At 38.1% G+C, this 12230-nt stretch overlaps 1 pseudogene; it reads right to left on the bottom strand.

Moving 5' to 3' along the window:
- LOC100430131 (serine/threonine-protein kinase RIO3 pseudogene) overlaps nt 1-12230 on the bottom strand; it is a 71340-nt pseudogene that overhangs the window by 40439 nt on the left and 18671 nt on the right.

Genomic DNA, 12230 nt, shown 5'->3' with positions numbered 1-12230 from the left:
ACCCACTTGGACCTCCAGAGTCAGTATAATAATAATTTTCAAGTGAAAACGTTTGAGCTAAGATACAGAAAGAAATCATACCTGAACTTCTTTTATTGGGCTAAAGCAGAACTTCCAGAAAATGCAGCTGCTCTGCACTCCCCTCCAAGGCAGTTTTCTGAGAATTCAGCTGCCGTGGAGACAGAGTTTCCATTTTCCTTAGCATCAAAAGCCCAATAGAACCCTCCATGCCTTCCCATGGAAGCTCTCCCTCCCTTCCCTGCCTCCACATTTTTTCAAATGTGGAATAAAAATCCTTTATCTCTGGCTATTGACTTACTCATCACTGAGTCTGTATAAATAAACCTTGTCTTTTCTCCTCTCTTTATCTTTCTTTTTCTTTTCTTTTTCTTTTTGGAGACAGTGTCCCACTCTATGACCCAGGCTGGAGTGCAATGACACAAACACAGCTTATTGCAGCCTTGACCTACCAACCCCCCAGGCTCAAGTGATCCTCCCACCTCAGTGCCTGAGTATCTGGGACTACGGGCACACACCATTATGCCCAGCTAATATTTAAATTTTTTTTTTTTTTTTTGAGACAGGGTCTTACTGTGTTTTCCAGGCTGGTCTCAAACTCCTGGGCTCATGAGATCCTTCCACCATGGCCTTCCAAAGTGCTGGAATTACAGGTATGAGCCACCACACTCTGCGTCCCTTCTTTTAATCTATTGTCAGTTAATTTGCAAGCTTCCAAACACTGGACGCAAGTTGGAAAATGACAAGTTTTCCTCTGGACAGTGTTTTCATATAAAGCAATGAATGGGTCATTATACAAGGAAATTGCATGGGATGGTTCTCCTTGGTAGAAAGCCCAGTGGACTATCCCTTTTTGTAGAGTTAAGATTGATTCTGTGTTTCTATGTCTGTTTCTTTGTTCCATACCTGTGGCACAATTAAAAGGCAAAGGATAGCTTATCATTTACATTGTAAAGCTAGAGAAAATTTGTTCAATATATCAATATATAATATTTGTCTCACACAGATGAAGCACTAATTATGCTTCACTTTATAGAGCATTGGTTTTATGATAACAAAGTTAACATTAGCTTATTTTAGAACACTATTATGATGCATATAGATGACTATAAAGGGATTACTAAACTAAGGCAAGGAACATTTGGCTCAGTCTTCCTTGTGTCTGCACAAATCAAAATGTAAATTCCCAGCCAGGCACAGTGGCTCACGCCTGTAATCTCAACACTTTGGGAGGCCGAGGTGGGTGGATCATGAAGTCAAGAGATCAAGACTCCACCTCTACTAAACTCTGTCTCAACTAAAACACTACAAAAAATATCTCTGGGCATGATGCCGCGAGCCTGTAGTCCCAGCTACTTGGGAGCCTGAGGCAGGAGAGTCGCTTGAACCCGGGAAGTGGAGATTGCAGTGAGCCGAGATCAGGCCACTGCACTCCAGCCTGGCAACAGAGCAAGCCTCCGTCTCAAAAAAAAAAAAAAAAAAAAAAAAAAAATTAAAAAAAAGTAAAGACCCCGTTTGTGGCTGGAAGCTAATCAAGTATCAGCTATAGGGAGGAATATTGTAGCGATTAGGTGAAAAGAAATACAGAATACAACCCCTCAAAATAGAGTCCAAAAGTGATTAACTATATTCAAAATAGTTTGAGGGTATTAAAGTTGATTTTGGAACAACCAGCAGACACTAAAAGGAAGGTCTAGAGAACAAGAGGAATCAAAGGTTCATGAACACAATTGATTCAGGGGTGAAGGGTGTTGGGCAAACCAGGAAGGGAAGTGATTGCATCAGGAAGATACAGTTGACAAGTAGCTGGAAATTCATTTGCTTTATCACCAGTTAGATTTAACCTAGAGAATTCCTCCTTGAGTGGCAGCTAATTTTTCTTACATTTGCTTTCCTTAAAATGATTCCACTCTAGGTTTCTAAGGGAGATTATATAGTCTTTATCCAGTAGACATAAAAATAAACCTGGAGCCCATATAACCTAAAGTAAGAATATATAGTCAACCTACATAACAAAAAGGGAGAGGTTCCCTAAAAGGAAGTGATGTTTGTTCTGGAATGGGACATTGCAATGGGACATCTGCAATGGGACATTGCAATCATTTACTATGATGTGCATATTGAGGGAGGTACTCCAAATTGGAGTAGAGGATCTCTTAGGTCAGATTCTGATATCCTTTGGCAAGATATCCTTTATGTGACACATGAAGTAGAGGATCTCTTAGGTCAGATTCTGTCAAGTTACCAGCAGAAGCTACAGATAATAAAATTTTAATAATACCATTATTCTGTCAGTGAAAATGGTAACATTACAAGGGGTAAGAGTCTTATTTTGGTATGGAGTCTTATTCTACATCTTGAGAAAAGCTGCCTGCATCATGAAGTCATCAACTTCTTGTCCTGGTTTGCAGTCTCAATGTCTCTGGTTATGGAACCAAACAGCCCGATGAACTTTCTGTGTGGCTTGTACATCATGCATAAGACTTGTTCTTTAAAACTAACTTAAGCTAATAGGGCTTTAGAAACAGAGCAGTTCCTGTTTTTAATAATTCCATGGAAGAAAGTTGGATAGGAGGGAGCTGGAATAATTTAGAATTTAGTCTAGTCTATAGGTAGATAACAAGAACTTGAAACTAATGCACAGGCCTATAATCTAAAACTGGTGTATAATGGTTTTTCTTTTAGAAACGTAACTTTTTCTCTCTACTTGATTACACAGGAATCTCAGATTCAAAAACCTTTTGAAGCTAGAAAGCCAAACCAGGGCAGATTTTCAATTTTACTACTGTTTTAAGATTTCTGGACCTGCTAGGCAGTGACAGCTTTCACTCACTCACTGTTAAGACTGGGAACCCTTGAAGCCAGACTTTCTATGCACATTCTCAAATACTATATTCCAGTCAAAGCCTTAGTAACATAACCAATGTTTCTAACTGTGCTCTGTTGTAAAGAGAGATTTTTATTGAACTTATGCAAATATCCATATTGCCATAAGAGTACTCATAAACAATTCCTGAATGTCAGAGGGATCAACTAGGGAGAAAAGGCAAATGTTTCCATCTTTGTTCAAAAAGTATACTTTACCAAATGGCTGTAAGCTATAGATAGCTAAAGAGAGAACATTTCCTTAGATCTGGAAAACAAAACATTTAAGTAATGATCCAATAATGTTTCAAATAAAAGTCATAAAAACAATACCTTCATCAATGTGCTTAATCACATGTAATTAATTTTTATTCTCCTTGATTTTGATCAGCAGCTTCCTAAATCCATCTGTTCTTTATTAGAGTTTTGGAAAATTTTTATTTAGTCCATTGATCTTAAAGTTATTGGAAACCTGTATATGAGAGTACGTATGGTCTCAAGTTAATGGAAGATAGTGTTAGCATTCTGATATTCTCTTTCCCTTCTCCGGGAGGTGAGAATGATGGGAAGAAAAGGCAAATTGGAATGTTAGGCTGTTGGGCCTTCTGTCTTGTTGTCTTTTGTAGCATGGCCCTCTTGGCTACCGAATGTGTGACATTTCCTGCCAGCATTGTCAAAACTGCAGTGTCTACTCAGATCATGATCAATTGCAGCTGAGAGAATTGACTACTAAGTTGCATAAGAATAGGGTAAAAATTGTGTTTTTTAAAACAAGCCAAATAAAAATGTAAATGTCATCACTGGGCGTGAATCCATATTGATGGTGGTATAGTAAAAGACACTGGAAACAATTGTGAAAAATGTATTGTCCTGGGGATCAGAAGACCAATTTAGATCCACCCCCTTCGTTACTAGTTTGTGCCCTCAATCAGGCTGCTTTTGAGAGGCCTCACACTCAATAATTGTACGTTGCTGAATTGTAGCACATACTGTCGGAATGTGGAACTCCAAATGTCATTCTGCATAAAACGAGTAGAATTGGGATGACATAAATACTCTGTGGAATAGGAAATCTTACAAAATAATTTCAAAACAGGTTTCTGGCGTTGCTATTATGAATTGAGGAAAGGTAAAGTTCTCTTTAGTTGAGTCCTTCATTTCATGAGGTGTAGGCAAAAATTGGAATTTTTCCTGAAACCTATGCATCAAAACTTTGCCTAGCTCAACACAAAACTATTAAGTTTGAGTGTATTATTACTGTTAATAATTATAGTTTGGGGAGAAAAAGTGGAATGATGGAGCTGGACTAAATTCCTTGCCTTGAAGACTTGGAAAAATAAAGGAAGTTGAGGCAAAGAGTACCCAAGGTTTAGAATCATACTCCTGTGTCTGCAGTAATAAGAAGGCCAGGGGCAAATGTCCTGCTGTGTGTGATCTTCTCCGGCATGAGTTTGTACTAAGTGAACCTAAGGCTAAATAACTCAGTCTCAGTACTGGGACAGAGATTAAGAAACTGCCTTGGCTCTACCAAGCATCCCAGTTACTTTGTGTATCTGATGCCCAGGATGAAAACAAGTCTTTGACTTCTGAAGCCAAACAAGTTTTTCTTTGTTTGTTATGACGCATAGATATTAATGTTCACAAGTAAAAACTCAACCAAAATTTTCTACACAAGACGTTGGACTTTTTTTTTTTTAAAAAAAAGAAGCTTATTTTTCTTAGCATATTGGAAAGTTTTTGAAATGAACAAGTCAGTCATCTTGGAAATCATACTGTCTCAAGCTCAAACTCCTCTGTGGAGTTTTGTTAGACCATCTTTTTAGCCATGATTCAAGAAAGACACTTCTAGCCTAACAAATAGACCTTTTAACAAATATCTGAGCCACATTTCTTTCATAACAATTTTATTTCATGATTTCCACATCCAAAAGCAGTTGGAGTAACAGTAAATTTAGATAATATCCTGGAAAAGATGTTACTCACTTTTTAGTACTGATATGTATGCAATATTTAGCATCTATCATTTTTTATTTGTTGTTTAAAAATCAGAGCTAAATTTATTTAAGGTATTAAACTGGTCCAGTACAACATAATGATGAAAATTCTTATTAGGTTACCAGCTCTGATATGTTACATAGTTTCCTGCTTAGAAGAATCATTTTGTGTCAATTTTTCTAAATTTCTCATCACACTCAGTTCCTTATGTCAAACAGCATGTGATGGCCTTTGATCAAAGGCAAAAAAAATCTGAACTGTTAAAAGAAATAGAAGAAATGGGCAATGATGCTTCAGAAATATTTGTTTGCTTACTTAAGTGTAAACTGGATTGTATCTTTTAAACATGGCTTGCATCCTATTATGAATTGCTATTTTAAAGATTAATATCATTTTATCCTAATATTAAAGACTTTCATATTTTGTTGACATCAGTTACACTGCAGAAAAAAAATTTTCTGAGATAAGTTACACAACCTTGTGGATAATCACTATGATCTTGTAGAACAGTTTATTAGCTATAGAAGATTAAGTGACAGTTTAAAAATATTGCTTGGGATCATCTAAACTCATCCCATTAGAAGATAAAAGCAGTGTACATTTAACATTGAAGCTGAAGGTTTTTTAATCAGGTGATTATGTCTATGGCTATGTGACCTTCTTAAATAAAGCAATATGGGAAGTTCGATTTTCAAATCGTAGAGAATATTGAGCTATCGAGGGAGAATCTGGTATAAGGTCAAAGAGCAATAGGACTGAGAAAATTGTAATGATTATAGAATAATTAAGCTCAGTTTTTTTCTACTTGAAGACAGAGAGGGCAAAACCATAAAACTATTCATTGGCTATGTCCTTAAAACTTTTCTTTTGTGGTTATTCTTGAGAAGTAAGAGGCACTCAGCTTAAAAATGAGATATGAATTTCAGGGATGATACCTTAATTTTACTACTATTTTTGTCTTTATTTTACTATTTAAGATGTTTTATTTTCCCACATTCCAGAGCTTCAACTTTTCCATTAATCCATTTGTGCTTTTTGGTGACATAATCATTCTTAAATTTGAAGAATAATCACTTATAATCTCGTTTACCTAGCCCATCTTTGCATGTGAAGTGTTTCTTCATAACTGGTCAACCTTTATACTTAGTGAACCAGACACTCTCCATCTGAAAGCTTCAGGTACTCCTACTCTTTGTATTCTTCTCAGGCACTGTGAACTTTCCTGAGGATTATTCTGTCGACTGTAGGGTGAACATCATGTGGATTTTTTCTGTCTTATTTTAGGTGTGCAGGAAAGTACACACATAGGCAGTCCCTAGTGGAGAGGGCACTGATTAACCTCTGCTCACACCGAGGCTGCCCATTGCTAATAGTTTAAAATTTCTTATTGTTACTCCTTTACTCAAACACTTGCAATAGATCTTCATAATGTATAGACAAGGGGAAAAGTTCTCTGTCCAGCATTCAAAGGTTCTCAAAATGGGCCCTCTCATCTTCACTCCTCACCCAAAGAAATCTAGCCTCTTCTTTGGGTTTGATCTTAGCCTAGAATCTGTCTCTAGGTAAAAAGAAAAAAAAAAAAAAAAAGAGTCCACCATCAATTTCACTGCTTTGGGATGAGGTCAGGCTCATGCTAGATCCTTGCCCTGACCTTTTGCCTCACTTCCAGTGGCTTAGTGTTGCCCCAAAACAACTCCAATCTCCCTGTCCCTGGGAACATAAACATCTCTAATTTTCCTTCCAGCTGGAGGTGGGTATGTGACTTAATTTTGGGCAATAAGATGTAAGGTACATCTCCCGTGAACTTCTCAGAAATATCTTCCCCATGATTAAAAGGCAGAGGATCACAGAAACAGACCAGTGCCTGTTCTCCATTCTTTCACTTTCAGACCATGTGTGAGCTGGTGTGACTTTCGCAGCTTAAACAACCAAGTTGCAACCCAAAAGCAATAAACAAGAGTCCCAAAGCCAATATGAGGAAGGCAGGAGAGGTGGGAGAGGATGGCGTGGGGAAATTCCTGGGTCTTGATCTCCATGCCATCTTTGGGAATGCTTAACTCCACACTTCTTGCCAAGTAAACAATAAATGCCAGAATGGTTAAAGGGAACAATAAATGCCGGAATGTTTAATGAGGGAACTACTGTATCCAAACCATGTTAACTAATACATTAAGGTTCTGATCCATTCACCAGCCCTATATCTGCATTTCTGTTTTGGTTCTTTGCTAGATACCAAAATTTTTTCAACACTAGACATTTTTCCAAGTATCTCCACATTCCTAAAATTTGCTGATGGACCTCGCCTATGCTTACCTCAAGTTTACTTGCTCAGGTTTCTATGTACTGGTTGTATATCAGTGATACAGAGTCCACCCATGCTCTGGCTCTCAGGAACATTCCCGGATGGCTCTGCTCGGTTCTGCCTTGCTCAGGGAGTGGAGTTCCCTCTTCTCCTGAGTTATCCAAGTTCCTCACCCCCAGGAGCTTCCAAATGTCCGCAGTTGTTGGGCCACGGTGGATCATAGGAAGTGACATAGTGAAGTCTGGCTGTACGTGTGTAAACAGTTGGGTTCTAAGTCCTTTCCCCTTTTCTCCTGGATCTATGCAAGAAAGAAAAAGAAAGAAAGAAAAAAAAAAGAGATAATCTTTCTCCGTTTTTATTTATGATGTCTCACTATGTTGTCAGGCTGGTCTTGAACATCTCATGTCAAGCAATCCTCTCACCTTGGCCTCTCAAAGCACTAGGATTACAGGCATGAGCAACCATGCCCAGCCTCTCCCACTTTTAGAAATTGCATTGTTTTTAGAAATTGCATTGTATCTGCTCTTTCCTCTCCAGAATGAATAACTCCTCTACTTTATCTTAGCTCTTTCTTTAGTCCCAAATTTGCCTTGTCTTTGAGGAAAATATACTTTACAAACATGTATCTGAACTAAATGTAGGCAAGTGTCTTTGAGTCCTTGTTTCTCCTTTGTTGTGGGTTAGGGGAAAGAAAACTAGCCTTCAGGGTATCAGCAAAAGAACATAGGATAGAGAACACAGAACCATTCAGATAACATAACTTTCTCCCACTTACTACTCTCTTTATTACCTAGTCCCCACTACAGTTTCTCATGTGTGAGTTTAGGAATTTCTAGTTGATAGGGCAACTAGGATAGCAAAGTTCTAGTGTCCAGAGCAGGCCAGTGATAGCCTACACATGAGGTAGCTGGAGTAAACCGAGGTACGGATCTTGTTTTTAAAGTGCAAGGCTATAATACGGAAGGCGTTGCTCTTTGTCTTAAGGTGAGTTGTCATATGAAATAGGTGGGATGATTTGTGAGGCTGGCCACCAAGTGGGATAATATCATTCCCAAACAATTTGTGAGTAAGGGCTGAGACAAATGAGTTAGGCTAGATGTAGGGACTGAGCATATTCTATCGAGTACATGTATGAGAGTGAGAACAGCCCCTTAAAAATCAGTCACATGATATTCTCTATAGCTGTGCTTTTACTATGGCAGCCAACAGCTACAGGTGGCTATTAAGCCCTTGAATTGGGCTAAATTCAAGTTAAGATTTATGCATACGATACACACTATGCATAAAATACACACTAGATTTTGAAGATTTAGTCTGAAAAAAAGAATGTAAAATATCTCATTAATAATTCTTATTTTGTATTAACTGCATGTTGAATATTAATTACACTGTAATCAGTGCTTCATCTTTACCTTCATCTTCCCAAACTGTTGTTGACAGGTTGATAAATATTATTGTGTGGCCAGGTGTAGTGGCTCATGCCCGTAATCCCAGCACTTTGGGAGGCCGAGGCAGGAGGATCACTTGAGCTCAGGAGTTTGAGACCAGCCTGGACAACACAGGAAGACCCAGCTCTACAAATAAATGTGAAAAATATTAGCAAGGTGTGGTGGTGCCTGCCTGGAGTCCCAGCGACTTGGGAGGCTAAAGTGAGAGGATACCATGAGCCCAGTAAGTGGTAGTTGCAGTGAGCTGAGACCCTGCCACTGCACTACAGCATGGGTGACAGAGTGAGAAATAACACTTTGGATATATTAAGTTGAAATAACATTTTGGATATATTAAGTTAAATAAACTATATTATTAAGTTATAAAAAATCAGTCACACGGATTGGAATTGCAAGCACCCACCAGCTTAGAGCACTGCCTGGGCCAACAAGGAGATCTCACTGTGGGAAGCTATGTTGCCTACTTTGAAAGCTTAGAATGTAAACTGTGGAGCCCAGGAGCCTATCCATCTCCAGATCCTAGAATAGTGCCTGGCACATGTTAAGTAAATAAAAATATTTTAATTAATTAATTAATGACCTTCTAATAATGCCGAGACAATATTTCTCCTAGTTCTATTAGCCTCTGAGCTCAGTTCCAGCCATGACTCTCCTGGGCCATGTTGTCAATGACTAGCTACAATAGATGGGTAGAGGGATCCATGGATAGACTGACAGACAGCGTAAATCAAAAAGTGTCTGAGACAGATTTTAATTGATTTAGAGATTTATTTGGTCAAGATGGAGAATGTGCCTGGAAAAAAACAAACACACAGAAAAAACAAACAAAAAAACACACAAGTTACAAGTAGGATCTGTGGCCTGTGCTTTTTCCAAAGACGTTTAGGACCAATATTTAAAGAGAAAAGAGGGAAAGGAGGAGAAGAAAAAGAAAAGGAGGAAAGTAGGCAGTAGGACAAGTGGTTACTTTGATTAGTACTCACCAAATCTATATTTTACATATGAAAAGAGGAGTGGAGGGGAAGTGATTATGCATTCTTCTCACTCTTGGTAGATCTACATTTTACATAAGACAAAGTAAGCATGTGAAATTTACAGCTGTTTGGGAAGAAAAGAAATGTAGCTTTTGCGTGACTCAGTGCTCAAGCTGAACCTTCCCTTTGTCATAGTGAGTTTGGGTTCTGATATTTTATTTTTCTTTCGCAACAGACAAACACGTGTAGTATGGGCTTTTTTTTTTTTTTTTTCCTTTTTTTTAGCTTAATCTTCTGTTCCCTCAGTTTCTTAAATATATTCACAAAGACGGTGCTTTCATAGATAGAAAGGTGTTTTTAAAATGTCTGTAAGGTATAAGTTTCCAGGGAAAACTAGAAATTTATTATGATACCTTACATATACACACAAAATAAAATAAAGTGGTTTTTACCCCTTTTCTCTTTGGGTTGTCTAATTTCAATATGAATTAGAGACAGTTGCAGTAGGATCATTGTAATAGCTCTTTATTTGTCCACCTGGCCCTTGCTGTTGCACAGAAAGATATATTTTTCATCCTGGCGTTCCTGATTCACTTTCCCCATTTCCCTCCATGGTGCCTTTCATATTCTTCATACTTTGTGTTTATTGTCCATCTCCCTTACCTAAGTTTCAAGAAGGCAAGCACTGTTTTGTTCACAGTGCCTATGGTAGAGCCCAGCAAGTGGTAGGTGGTCAACATATATTTTTTAAGTGAATGTTTCAATGAATGATTAAAATGGATGTGTGCTCAGCATCTATAAGAAGAGTTTCAGAAGGAATTGTAAAGAAGAGCCATTCCTTGCCCACAAACACAACACTAGGCATGGAATGTTACCATAAAGGAAATGTAAGAAAAGGTGTGAAGAAGGGAGAAATATAAACTTAGACAAATTGTAATTTGATTAAATAGAGAAGGATAAAAGTGTCGAATTATTTTTATTCCAGAAATAAAATACATCCTTGGATTCATGAATTCTCTAATTTTGTGTGTTGCCAAGTGAAGTTCAATGTGCAATAAGCATAAGGAAAAATATTCTCTCATAATGTTTAGCTGAATTTATAGAAGATAGTGAAGATTCAACTCTATTTTTGTCACACTGTGATGCAATAGCATTTTGCATTTCCTTAAATAAATGCCAAGAATATGAGGCACATGATAGAGGATCCCAAAGGATGCAAAATCTCTCCTGGCAGACACTGAGGGAAGATAAAATTAAAACAAGGCAACTGATTAACCTTGACTGGTTTATAGCTAGAATAAAATTAGACAAATGTTTGAATAAAAGCACACTCCGGTTTTTTCTTTTATTTTTTTGAGGCAGTGTCTCGCTCTGTTTTCCAGACTGGAGTGCAATGCAGTGGTGCAAACACGACTCACTGCAGCCTCTACCTCCTGGCTCAGACAATCCTCCCGCCTCAGCCTGCTGAGTAGCTGGGATCACAATGCAGGCCACCACATCTGGCTAATTATTTTTATTTTTTTGTGGAGATGGGGTCTTGCTATGTCACCCAGGCTAGTCTTGAACTCCTGGGCTCAAGCAATCCTCCTGTCTCAACCTCCCAACATGTTGGGGTTATAGGCATGAGCCACTGCGCCCAACCTCTTAATTTTTAATTGTATGGATTTATGGTCATTTCAGAACCTTCCATTTTCAAGAATAATATTTTTCATATCTTCCTTTCCTCATTCTCTTGTAACCTCCCTTGAACTTTTTCCACAGAATAAGTCTTGTTTTCGGCACAGTTTATAATTTTCATGAAAAAGCAGAAACAAAGACTTGAAGAAGACACTTGCCTAAATTTAATGTGGGAGATTCAGATACATGTTTGCATAGCAATATTTTATATTCTCAAAGAAAAGGCAAACCTGACACCAGAGGAAGGGGAAGAACAAAGCAGAGGAGTTACTCACTCTGCAGAGGAGGGAGCAAAAACATGATTCCCAATAGTTGGAGGAAAAGGAAGGATTGTTTCTTGCATAGATCCAGGAGCAGAGTGAAAATGACTCATAGCGAAACCTGTAAAATTAAAGGAAGTTGAACCAAATGGTTACAATGTTTGAGTTCACACTTAGATGAGGGTGGATCCCTCGGGCCTGGCGTGACAGTGGTAGGAAAAACGGAAGTGAGAGAACTCTAAAGAGCAGGTTATCTTGGAGACAGAGGAACGTTGCCATTAGTGTGTGGAACTGCCTAGAATTTGTGTCCTCTAAGAACTTGGAGGATTCAACAAATATTTATCAGGCATTTTTCAGGCTCCTGAGCTGCTATGATAGGGCAGAGACTGGCACAAGGATGGGACACAGTCATCCCTGACCTTGAAGAATCTAATGAGTCCTAGGTTGTGGAATTTGTTTTAATAATAAAAATTTCATCTCAGAAGTTAAAGTCAGATGATTCACAGTAAAGAAAGAATTTATCTAGACCATAGACGATTTCAAATAAAATGAAAATCATTCTTTGCAGACATCATCATTGACCACAAAATGGTCCTTGTAATATATTTTGTTACTCTGCCATCCTCTGGTAATCTGAACTACAAAACCAGTTAAAGCTAGTGACAGGCAAGATCATTGTCTACTAATAAAC

The sequence above is a fragment of the Macaca mulatta genome, chromosome 17 (genome assembly GCF_049350105.2).
Source record: "Macaca mulatta isolate MMU2019108-1 chromosome 17, T2T-MMU8v2.0, whole genome shotgun sequence".
NCBI lineage: Eukaryota > Metazoa > Chordata > Mammalia > Primates > Cercopithecidae > Macaca > Macaca mulatta.
This window is presented reverse-complemented; position numbering and strand designations above follow the sequence as displayed.